Consider the following 12,393-nt stretch of genomic DNA (forward strand, 5'->3'; position numbering starts at 1 on the left):
CAAAGGATAGATAATTCATGAATTTTCCAGGAAGTAGATGGGCAATTCTTGGAACTGAGTGTTCCTTCCCTCTTCAGACCATATAAGAAAACTTTCTGATGTTGCCTGGGATTTGTCATGGTACTGGTGGGAGTGTAGCAGTGAGAATAACCAGAGGTCACTCTCATCATCATCTTGGTTTTGGTGGGTCTTCTGTACTGTAACCTGTTTTTATCAGCAAGGTCTTTATGACCTGTGTCTCATGCTGACTTCCTATCTCATCCTGTGACTAAGACTATCTTAACCTTCTGGGAATGTAGCCCCTTAGGTCTCAGAGTCATTTTACCCAGCTCCTATTCAAGATGGAGTTGCTCTGGTTCAAACGCCTCTGACAATATGGTGTGCCAGGAGCTGTGTGAGATACTTATACTTACAATAAACCCAGGAAGTAGACACCATCATCAGTTTTCATTTAAGAAAATGGAGGCTCAAGGAGACTTAATTGAAAAAAAAAAACTAACATGAAACAATTAGAGAACAAAGATTTGGATTTATCTGGCCTGAACAAAACATTGATAAGACAAAGCAAGCTTGGAAATTTAGGTGACTCACACAGGCAAATCTCACACTTAACTGGACATCAGAATTTCCTGGGAAGTTTGCGGGAGGTTTGGGATTTGTGTTGGTAACAAGCTCCTGGTTGATGTTGATGCTGCCGGCCTGAGGACCATACTTAGACCCACTGCTGCAGACCCACAGCTCCCATGTATGTTGTTTCATGGTCCCCTTCCTTGAGTTCCAGCAGTTTATCTCTAATTCTGGCTGCTGCAGATTTCTTCTGCTGCTCACATGATGACTTTCTCGGGTGTGACTAGTAAATTCTAAGGTCTTTGAATGCAATGCAAGATTTAGTTTCTCCCTACCAGAACATCCTAACAGGTGCAGATACACATTTATTAATAGAGTGATGCAGGAGATTTTTTTTTTTCCAGATTTCTTACTTACTTATTTTACTTTAAGTTCTGGAATGCATACACTGAATGTGCAGGTTTGTTACATAGGTATACCGGTGCCATGGTGGTTTGCTGCACCCATCTACCCGTCATCTAGGTTTTAAGCTCCGCATGCATTAGGGATTTGTCTTAATGCTCTTCCTCCCCTTTCCCCCACTCCCCAACAGGCCCAGGTTGTGATATTCTTCTCCCTGTTTCCATGTGTTCTCATTGTTCAAATCCCACTTATGAGTGAGAACACGTGGTGTTTGGTTTTCTGTTCCTGTGTTAGTCTGCTGAGGACGATGGTTTCCAGCCTTATCCATGTCCCTGCAAAGGAGATGAACTCATTTTTTTTATGGCTGCATAGTATTTCATGGTGTATATATGTCGCATTTTCCTTGTCCAGTTTATCATTGATGGGCATTTGGGTTGGTTCCAAGTCTTTGCTATTGTAAATAGTGCTGCAATAAACACACGTATGTATGTGTCTTTATAGTAGAATGATTTATAATCTTTTGGGTACATACCCAGTAATGGGATTGCTGGGTCAAATGGTATTTCTTGTTCTAGATCCTTGAGGTATTGCTACACTATCTTCCACAATTGTTGAACTAATTTACACTCCCACCAACAGTGTAAAAGCATTCCTATTTCTTCACATTCTCTCCAGTATCTGTTGTTTCCTGACTTTTTAATGATTGCCATTCTAACTGGTGTGAAATGGCATCTCATTGTGGTTTTGACTTGCATTTCTCTAATGATCAGTGATGATGAGCTTTTCCTCATGTTTGTTGCCAATGTGGGAGTTTTTATATGTAATTAGGAAACAATTGCTTCTATTATCATTAGCTACAATTGAATGACTGAATGATTGCTTAAGTATTTTAAAGTCATTTAAGAAATTCCTTTTTGCCCAGTACTAGATGCCTAAAAGGCAAATTAGTCAGCATACTACAATAAAATTTTCACATTATAATAGATTTGCCATCAGGTCTAGCATGGATGATATTCCCATTTATGAGCACTACTTGGAAACAACAGGCCTGAGACACCATAATTCCAAACGGACTTTAGAAGATGCCTCTATTAGTCACCAAAGGTAGAAGTCACCAGGGTTAGTTATCCATGAATTCTTCTTACCTCTGACCAGGAAAGTTTGGTGGCCATGAAACAGGAGGATAGAATGATGTGTAGCTCTCCAAAGCTAGGTTTGACTTTGTCAAAAACAAAAAGCAATAGGTGCTCCAGGCAGTTCCAGCAACACCTCCAGATCTCTGGCTTGGCTGGGATCACACACCCATCCCTGACCAATTCCTGAATTCAGGAGGATGGATTTCAATGATGAAGATGGACAAGCCCAGCTGAGACTTGTTGGAGGTCGGTCTGGTCTCACTGCCTCCACTTCCCTCTTTCATCCCTCATCAGAATGAGATGACCCTCGAGAGGATCATTGAGGAGGGAGGTTTTAGATAGATTCTAATTGGAGTCACAGACATCTGTTGGTTACCTTGTGAGCAGTTCTGTTCACACTATGGAGGTCTAATTTTATTAAGCATGATCTTCTTTTTTGGTGGAAAATATTTTTAGTTTTTTTATTATTTTGAAGTTGTGCAAGTAATTAGTAAACACATTCTTGTTACATGTTTAAACAGAAGTATAACCACAGGACCAGCTGAAGCCGATTAACCATTGCTTAAGTTGTTACAGATGGTGCAGAGCCAAAATTGCCTCTTATAGCCCTGGCATGCGCAATGGGAAAAAGCTTTAAACCCCTAATTGGTAACACCACCCACCTAGCAGATCAGCTGCATTGGCATCACCTGGGACTAGTTAGAAATGCCATGAAAGCTTGACCCAATCCTAGTCTAGGGAGTCAGATTTGAGCCTTGCTTCCTGTCTCCTTGCCAATTGACTTACCATAAAGCCTTTCTTTTCACAAAAGCTGGCGCCATAGTATTGATTTCTATGCTTATCAGGAAGCAAGTCCATCGGTTGGTAACAGAAGTATTTAGAGGTAAAAGGCCTCCTTCCCACAACTGCTACTCCCCCACCCTGGTAGCACCTGCTCCATACAACTCTCCTCTCTGTGCCTGCATGTCTCCAAAGGTTGACACACTGAGCCAAGTCTTCTCAGGTTCATACCCTTAGGTCATCCTCTCCCAACGAACCTGGTTGACCCCGTGACTTGCTTTAACTAATAGAATGTGGAGGGAGTGCTGGTATCTTTTGGAGAATCTAAGTGTGCATTGTTTTAAAAATGGCTGCCTTTGGTCTAAAATTCCTAACATTTAATTGAATCCCTAAGCCATAATGGCAGATTTGGAATTAGGTATTGTCAAGCCTTCTAAAAGTACATTTCAACGTATTGCCATTAAAGGTTGTTTTTTTCCATTCAGCCCAATGCATTTGGCAGACAATTCAGATGAGTAGATTGGCCACGTAATATGGCAGTGATTAAAACTTTAAAAATGCATCGTTTGTCTGCATTGGCATTCCTGCCAGCTAGTGACATTCCAGGACTTTTAGTGAATTAAAGCTTCATTTGCCTGAAGAAGGTAGCAAAGTTACTGACTGCTTCAGAAATAATTATGTTCATGACAGGATAAGAGGACATTTGTGCAATAGTGTTGCTGTTCTATCACTGGTATTATTTTCACCAAATTTGTGGTCTGTATATGATTGCATATGAAATGGATTTCCAAGTGTCCAAAACAACACAGAAGCATGGCACATCAGATGGAAAATTTTAATAGGGAATGCTTGTGTTGGGGTATATTGAATTATGGAAGAATTTCAATTGCATTGCCATGTAGAAAATGAATGTGAATGTATTCTCCAAGGAAAGACATGACCTAAAAGAAAAAAGCAGTAGTTTATCATGATGCAAGACTTCAAAATATAGTTAATGATTGTGAAAGTTGGCCAGCTGTTGTGGACCACCTCTATGCAATTGCTGTAATTTGTCTTTATAATATACTTCTTCACGTCGAATTTTTTAGGTTTCTAAAGTCTTTAAAATCTTTTCCCCCGCTACTTTAAATTGTTAGTATTATTTGTTTATAGTTTACCATGTAGGCATTTCATCTTTGCATCATTTCCAATACTGGAAGTATAAATTGTGTCAAGACTTTTAGAGAGTTCTAATTTGTTTTATGCGTTTTCATGCAGATTTGACACCACACAAGTATATTATCACAACATTGACTCTGTGTGTAAGCATTGTGTGTATACTTAAAAACATTGAAACTTCAGCGGGGCGAGGTGGCTCATGCCTGTAATCCCAACACTTTGGGAGGCCAAGGTGGGTGGATCACCTGAGGTCGGGAGTTGGAGACCAACCTGACCAACATGGAGAAACCCCGTCTCTACTAAAAACACAAAATTAGCTGGGGCGTGATGGTGCATGCCTGTAATCCCAGCTACCTGGGAGGCTGAGGCAGGAGAATTGCTTGAACCTGGGAGGCAGGGATGGTGGTGAGCCAAGTTCATGCCATTGTACTCCAAACAGGGCAAGAACAGTAAAACTCCATCTCAAAAAATAAAAAATAAAAAAATAAAAATAATAAAAATGGAAACTTCTTTCTTTTCGTACATTTGCACTGGTGAAAGACACAATTTCTTGGTCTTATTTCTTTGGGTGACTGCATATGTGGTAGTGACCCATCACAGTTTGATTTCATTCAAAGACTTAGGTTGTCCATCACAATAGTTCAGTTGATAGCATTTATATAAGCTTTAAGGTTATGAATATGGTTTGTAGGCCTGTAACTTATACCCATGTGACTGTCATTAGCATACCAAAGTATATGTTGCAAAAATATGTTATTATTGCCTAGTTTATTGTGTAAAGTGGCTTATGAAGTGTTTAGTTGTGTTTTTATATGTTTCTCTAATAAATCCCCTTTGAAAATGTAAATAAATTTCTTTTAAATTTAAAATTTTTATTTTAAATAATATTTATTTTAAAATAATTGCATTTTTATTCTATTTTAAATAATTTTTTTTCCAGAATTATATCTCTTGGATTTTGATCTTTCTGGGATTTCCACATTTGGGATTGTGGCATTCCAGATTGTGTCTCTCAGAATTATGGCCCAGACTCTAAAATTTCACTCTAGATAGGAAAGAAAGTGATAAATATCTTTACACAGTTTTACACACTTACACATGTATAGAGTTCTACAAATAAAGTTAGTGGATCAAAAGGCATATGTATTTTGTATATCCATAGATACTTCCAAATAGTCTTCCAAGAAGACTTCACCAAATTTCATTTGCTGGAAGAATATGTGAGAAGGCCCATTCTTTTGTGTTCTCACCAAATTTGACCATTCTGCTGGGTGAAAACTTACAGCTTTTTCAGTGTTAATTTGAATTTCCCAGATTACTAGTCTTTACAGATATATATTGGCCAATTGCCTTTCTTCTGTGAATTTCCTGTTTGTACCCTTTGCTTATTTTTTCCTATGGAGTTGATGGACTGACTTAATGACTCACAGAAACTCTTTGAGTACCCTGGATATTGAAGCTTTTGTTTAATTTATGACATTTTTCTCGATCTTTCACTTGCCTTTTTGTGCTACCTATGCCATTTGTTTTGTTCTACAAAAACTATTGATTTTCATGAGTTTACTTATGGCCTTTGAGTTTTAGGTCTTGTTATAAAAATGTTATTCTCTAGTTTCTTATTAATGCTTTTGTATCTTGTTTCTTAGGTTTGGCTCTCTAACCATTTTCACCTTCATTTTTGTGTATGGGGTATGCTGGACATGCTGGGGAGAATATTCCATTCTACACCACAGTAACACACGCCTTACACACCCTTGCATAATGGCACTAGGCTGGGCTGCTCTGTGGATTCTCTCCTTAATGTACTAGCTACTCACAGCATCACTTTATAGCTCATCTTTTCTTCAGTGGTTCCCATGGACACGGGTGCTCCTTCTCCTGGACTGTCTTCTAATTCTTCGTATGACTTGCCTGCTCCCACATTATTTTCACAAGTTCCTTTTTATCTCCTTCAGAATTTTTTTGGTGTTCTTAAGGATCTTCTTTTATTAAATATACTTTGGAATTATTTTCCCAGGTTCTGGGGGAAAAGTGCTGTTGGGACTTAATTGTCATCACAGTCAAATTGTAGATTAATTTGAGGAAGAATTGGCATATTTTTCTATTGAATTTTCCAATCCAGAAAGCATGGCATGTCTTTCCACATAAGTGGGTTTTCTTTTATTCATCCATCTTTCATTAAAGTTTTCTTCAATTTGATTGTGTACATTTCTCATTAAATTCATTTTATGCTTTTTCTTTCTTGCTATTGTAAACAAGATATTTGCCCATATTAAGCCCTGTTTTCTTTTGCTAGCATTTGTCTGATACAGAATATGTTTTATGTATTTAGTATTTTCTTTGTCTTTTCTTCATCACTTTATTTAACACAGATATATTTTTAATCAGTGTGAAGGGCTTTGACTTTTAATTGGCAGGTTTGATGCATTTATGGTTATTGTGATTACTGAGGTATTGGGAACTATTACTGATGTTTACATTTTATTTTTGCCTTTCATCTGTGTGTATTCTATTTGTATCCCTTCTTTTTACTGGTTAGACTATTTTTGTTTCTTCCTTTTGTTCTGTAGTAGTTTGAAAGTCTCTTATTCCATTCTATTTTTACAGCAGTATATAATTTTGTATATACATATGTAAACATATTTTTTTACTGCTACCTGGAACTAAGCAGTTCTGGATCTACTTACACAAAACTGAACAGCCCTTGGCATGCTTTTCCTTTTCTTCTCCCGCCTCTACTTGACATCGGTTTCATACCTTTTATATTTAGATCTCCTGAGATATTAGTTCCTGATCATTGTAAAAAATACATATTTAAAGTTATGCATCAATAGTTATTAAGGCATAAGGCGTATCTGTAACTTTTGCTGATTTTTTTTATCGTCGTTGTTTCTTACAGCCCACATCCTCCTCTTCTTTGTATTCATTGTTTTTCTGGAATAATTCCTTCAGAGTGTCTGTAGGTGGTTAACTTTCAGAATCCTCGCTTTGCTCTCCTACTGGAATGCTAGTTTGGGTGCATGTAAGATTCTTGGCTCAATATTTCTATTCTTTAGACTTTTGATGATGTTATTTGTCTTCATGTATTTGGTGCTGAAAGAGAACATTAAAATTATTCTATGCCACCTTCGTTTTTAAGTAACCTGTCTTTTTTTTTTTCTACTCCTGGAAAACTTTTAGAATGTTTCTCTCTTGGTCTGTGTGTCCTGAAATTAGGCTACTGTGGGTCCATGAGTGCATCTTTCTTCACATTTCTTTTGGGAGCCAGGAAAATGCAATCAACCTGTCTCTCTCTAAAAATAAACATTTTGTTTTGCTGATATTTGAATATTTCTTTTCTTCTTTTTAAAATTGTCTTTTTCTGGAGTTCCTACGAGGCAGATGGATGTAAACTCTAACACTTTCATTTTCCATTTGTGTTTCAGTCTTTTTGGCACCAGGAGATTTCCTGGGCTCCATTGTTCAGCTTTCATAATCCAGTTTTGTACATCTCTGGAGCCCATTGCTTGAGTTTTCTCTTTTTACCCTAAGTCAATAGATTTTTGTCTCTGTTAGCAAAAAAAAAAAAAAAAAAAAAAAATGGAGATGGAATGAAAAAAAATGAAACTTTCACTCCCAGTAGTGACTAAATCTTGAAAAAAAAAAAAAAAAAAAGCCCCTTGGATTACATTGAAGAAGAAAAGTATAGACTGTAATAGGAAATTTCAATCAGAGTAAATTGTTTTTGAGGGGTAAGGAAACTTCACAAAATGATTTTAAATCTCTTAAGAAAAATATGTACAAGAGACAGCAGTTGACAAATGAACAGAATCGAATTCAGGTAAAAGTCCACACAGAAATAGGAATTTAATATACTGGCAAGTTGGCACCTCGGTTCAGGAAGAAATGAATGGCTTATTAAATAAGTGGCATAAACATAAGTGACAGTCCATCTGGAGGCAAAATATCATAGCTCTTCTCATATCCTATGTAGAAAAACACATTCTAAATGAATTGAAAAGCTAAATGAAAAACATTAAATCAAACAAATAAATGAATGCAAAAATAATAAATATTATCAAAGTAAAAGTCAGAAGAATATTAGTAAGAACTTAAGGTCAGGAAGACCTTCTTAAGCAAAACAGCACTCTCAGAGGCCATTCAGAAAATGACCAACATATATGATTATACTAATTACTACCGTAATAATTTTCTTTTTTCCCCAAATACCTGTAGCGACTGAAAGCAATAATGTTTGTTAGATAAAACGTAATGCCTCCAAAAGAAAAATGATTGAATAAGAAGTTAATATCCATTAATCTATAAGGAAAGCTAAATAACTGAACTGAAAACTGGGCAGAAAGATATGAACAGTCAAGTAACAGAAAAAGAAAGACAAGTGCTCAATAAACATGTGAGACAAATTACCTTCTCAGATTTGAGGGAAATGACAGAATAAGTACTTTTGCTCATCTTTGGCAAAGATCGAAAAAAAATGACACTGTGCAGTGTTGGGAAGGATAGAGACCACTATGCTTGGTTATGCATGGGTGCTGAGAGGAGAAATTGCTGCACATCCTTGAAAGGGCAGTTCAGGTCTGTAGCATTGGTGCTGGTATTCACATGCACTGCAAAGGTGATGTTGGTGCTAATCATGTACCTCCAAAACATTAGGTCCAGGCTACACATAACTCTGTAAAAGAAGTGGTGGCATTATTTACATAATTCTGTGACTATATGTTAGTGGTGGTAACCACATCACTCTTCGATGTACATTGTGATATTTACAGAAATCTACAACCTCCGTTGTGATCTTGACCCTATGACAGAGGAGCAGGGCATCGTCCCAAAAATCTGTGGTGCTGATTATGGTCATATTTACATAACTCTGCGATGCTGGTTGTCATTCACATGATAGTGGTGACAGTGGCATTCCCATGATTCTGTGCCATTGGATGTGGTACAAACAGCACTCTGTCATGGTGTCGGTGGTACTTACGTAACTGCAGTATTGTCATGGCAGCCACATCATTCTGCCATGTTGTTCATGGTATTCATTTCACCTCATGATGTTGATGGAGTCATTCACATAATTCTGTGATGTTGGTGGCGGTATTTACGTAACTCAGTGATACTGTTCATGGTATTCACATAACTGTGACATGGGAGGTCACGGTATTCATATAACTCTGAGTGTTGGTATTGACATAGTTTTGCATCATTGTTTATGATGTTTGCATAACTGTGATGCCAGTTGTGGTTTCACGTCATGCTGTAGTGTTGGTGTTGATGATATTAATATATTTCTGCAGCTTTGATTGTGGTAGCCACACAAATCTGTGACATTAGCCACAGTATCCATAAACTCCGTGGTAGTGGTGGTGGTTGTATTCACATAACTCTGTGATAGTGTGGTGTTGTAGCCACATCACTCTGTGATGTTGATTGTATTCATATAACACCACGATGGTGGTCACAGATTGCAAAGTTTATCATGGTGTTTACATAACTCTGGAACATTTGTTATGGTGTCGACATAATTGTACAGCACTGTAGTAATGTTAGTCTCATAACATGGTGATGTTGTTGGTGATGTTTATGTAATTCTCCACTTGTGGTTGTGGTATTCACATGATTGCAGTATTGAAATTGGTAGTGGGGTTCACATAACTGTGAAATTCATCAAAAAGTCCCATACTGCAACCTTCATCACAGTATCACATGATTTTGATGTGGTACACATCAAAACATTGATGGTGGTACACATATAACTGTGCTATGGTTCTGCTGCTGATAATCACACAACTGTGACATTGATTTTGGTACTTGCCTAACACTGTGACATTGGTGCTGGTGGTATTTACATGTTTCTACAATGTTTGTGGTGCTATTCACATAACTGTGATATTGATCATTGCATTTACATAATTCTGTGATGATGGTGGTGGTTGTGTTACTCAAAGTGCAAGAGTGGTGGCTGTATACAGGTAAATCTGTGACATTGTCATTGTTCATGTGACACTGCAGTGTTGTTGCTGGTCATCATATAAATCAATGACATTACTCATGGTGTTCACACAATCTTTTGAAAGTGGTCCTGGTATTTGTGTGACTCTGTAAGGTTGGTGGTAGTAGGATTGACATGCTCTGTGCAGTTCATCATGATGTGCCTGCAACTCTGAGATGACTGCCATGGTATTCACAGAACTGATTCATCATGGTGTTAACATAATTGTGCATTGGGGCTGCTGGTGGTATTCAAATGGCACTGTGACATTGCTGATGGTGGTATTTATATGCTTCTCTATTGGTGGCAGTGGTATTCACATGAATCCATGACATTTGCCATGATAGTCACACAATTTTGCAGCATTGGCTGCTGGGGTATTCATAATGTCTCTGACAGTGAATGCGGTGTTCACATAACTCTCTTGCCAGTGATGGGATTCATGTAATTTTGCATCATTGTTGTTGGTATTTATGTAGCTCCGTGGTGTTAGTCATGGTACTATTCACAATATTCTTTGATAGTGGTCATGATCATATGTGGATAACAGCAAAATTGGCTGTGTTATTCTAATAAATCTGTAAGTTATTAATGGTGGCATTGACATGACTCTGCAATGACAGAGGAGGCAGTACTCATCTAACTCTGAGATGCTGGTCATGTCATTGACAAATTCCATGAAGTTGATGCAGGTGGTACTCTACTCTGGTGGTCACGATATTCATATAACTGTGATGGTGGTTGTGGTATTCAAATAACCCTGCAACTTGGTCATGTTATTCACATAACCCTGTGATGGTAGTGTTGGTGGTATTCCCATAACTATATCATTGGTTGCCTATTCACATAGCTCTGTCACGTTGAACGTGGTATTCACATCATGTTGTGACATCAGTAGTAGTGGTATTCACCTAACTTTATGGTATGATAGTGGTGGGGTTTATATTCACATAACTGCAGTGTTGCTCCTGGTGGTATTCTTATAAACATGTAATGTTGGATGAGGTTGCAAATCATCACTCTGCAGCAATGGTGGTGGCATTCATATAACTCTGCAACACTGGTCATAGTTTTTACTTAACTTTGTGATAATGGATGGAGTATTTGCATAATTCTGTGACTCTAGTCATGTTATTTATATAAATATACTCATTCCCTAGCATCCACGGAGTGGTTTCAGGACCCTCTAGGATATCACAATTAATAGATGCTCAGATTCCTTATATAATATGGTATAGTATTATATGTAGCCTATATATATGCTCCTATATACTTTGAATTCTCTATGATACCTAATATAAGTGCTATGTAAATAGTTGTTGAACTGAATTGTTTATTTGCATTACTTTTATCTATTTTACTATTTTCAATCCACGGTTTGTTGAATCTGTGAATGGGGGACATGCACACATGTAGACTGACTGTATATGTCCATGGTGGGGCATGTAGTTATACAACTCTGTAATGGTAGTGGTAGTGTTAACATAACTCTGAATTGTTCACAGTTTTCACAAAACTCTATGGCATTGTTGTGATATTTATGTAATTCCACGGTGATTGTGGTGGTATTTGTGTAACTCTACCACACTTTTTTGGTGGTATTTTCACAATTCTCATAAATCTGGGACAGCATGGTGGTGGTGGTATTCCCATAATTCTGTGACATTGGCGTTCAGGGTATTCACTTAACTCTGTTCGAGTCATGATATTCATATAACTTTGTGACATAAGTCACGGTTTTCATGTAACTCTGCAATGGTGGCTGTGGTATTTGGGTAATTCTGTGGCTTTGATGCTGGTGGTATTCACATACCTCTGTGACATTGGTCCTATTATTCACAAGAACCTGTGATGTTGGTTGTCATAATCACATAACTGCAATGTTGATGGTAGCCTAATTAATATTTCTCTGTGACATTAATCATGAAACTCACATAACGATGGTGGTGCTATTCAAATATCTGTCTTGGTAGTGGTATTCTCTTAATACTGCCAGAGTAGTTGAGGTATTCAAGTAATTCTGTGACGATGGTTGTAGTGGTAGTCATATAACTCTGATGGTGTTAGGAGTGGTAATCCCGTGAGTCTGCAAAGTTTGTTATGGTCTTCACATATCTTGGTGACAATGGTGATATTGGCGCTGGTGCAATGGTGAGAATAATAATGACATTTATGGGTGTAGAGACAGGCTCAGGAAAATTTAAAGTTTATAAGAAGATATGACAAAGCCAGCCTCCAATTTATATTTTCTAAATAATTCAAATGCAGATTTTTCTGTACCATACCGTGAGATCTATTCCTGCTAAATCTAAGGCCTTTATCTAAAAAATTTATATCTTCAAACTCCCCAAAGGCTTTGGAACA

The 12,393-nt window shown here is 37.4% G+C and overlaps 1 protein-coding gene across 1 annotated transcript in view; it reads left to right on the forward strand.

The window, feature by feature from the left end:
• Nucleotides 1-12,393, forward strand: part of SHC3 (SHC adaptor protein 3) — a 163,646-nt gene that overhangs the window by 48,338 nt on the left and 102,915 nt on the right. The gene's annotated exons all lie outside the window — the stretch shown is intronic.

Source organism: Saimiri boliviensis, chromosome 2, assembly GCF_048565385.1.
Source record: "Saimiri boliviensis isolate mSaiBol1 chromosome 2, mSaiBol1.pri, whole genome shotgun sequence".
Taxonomy (NCBI): Eukaryota; Metazoa; Chordata; class Mammalia; order Primates; family Cebidae; genus Saimiri; species Saimiri boliviensis.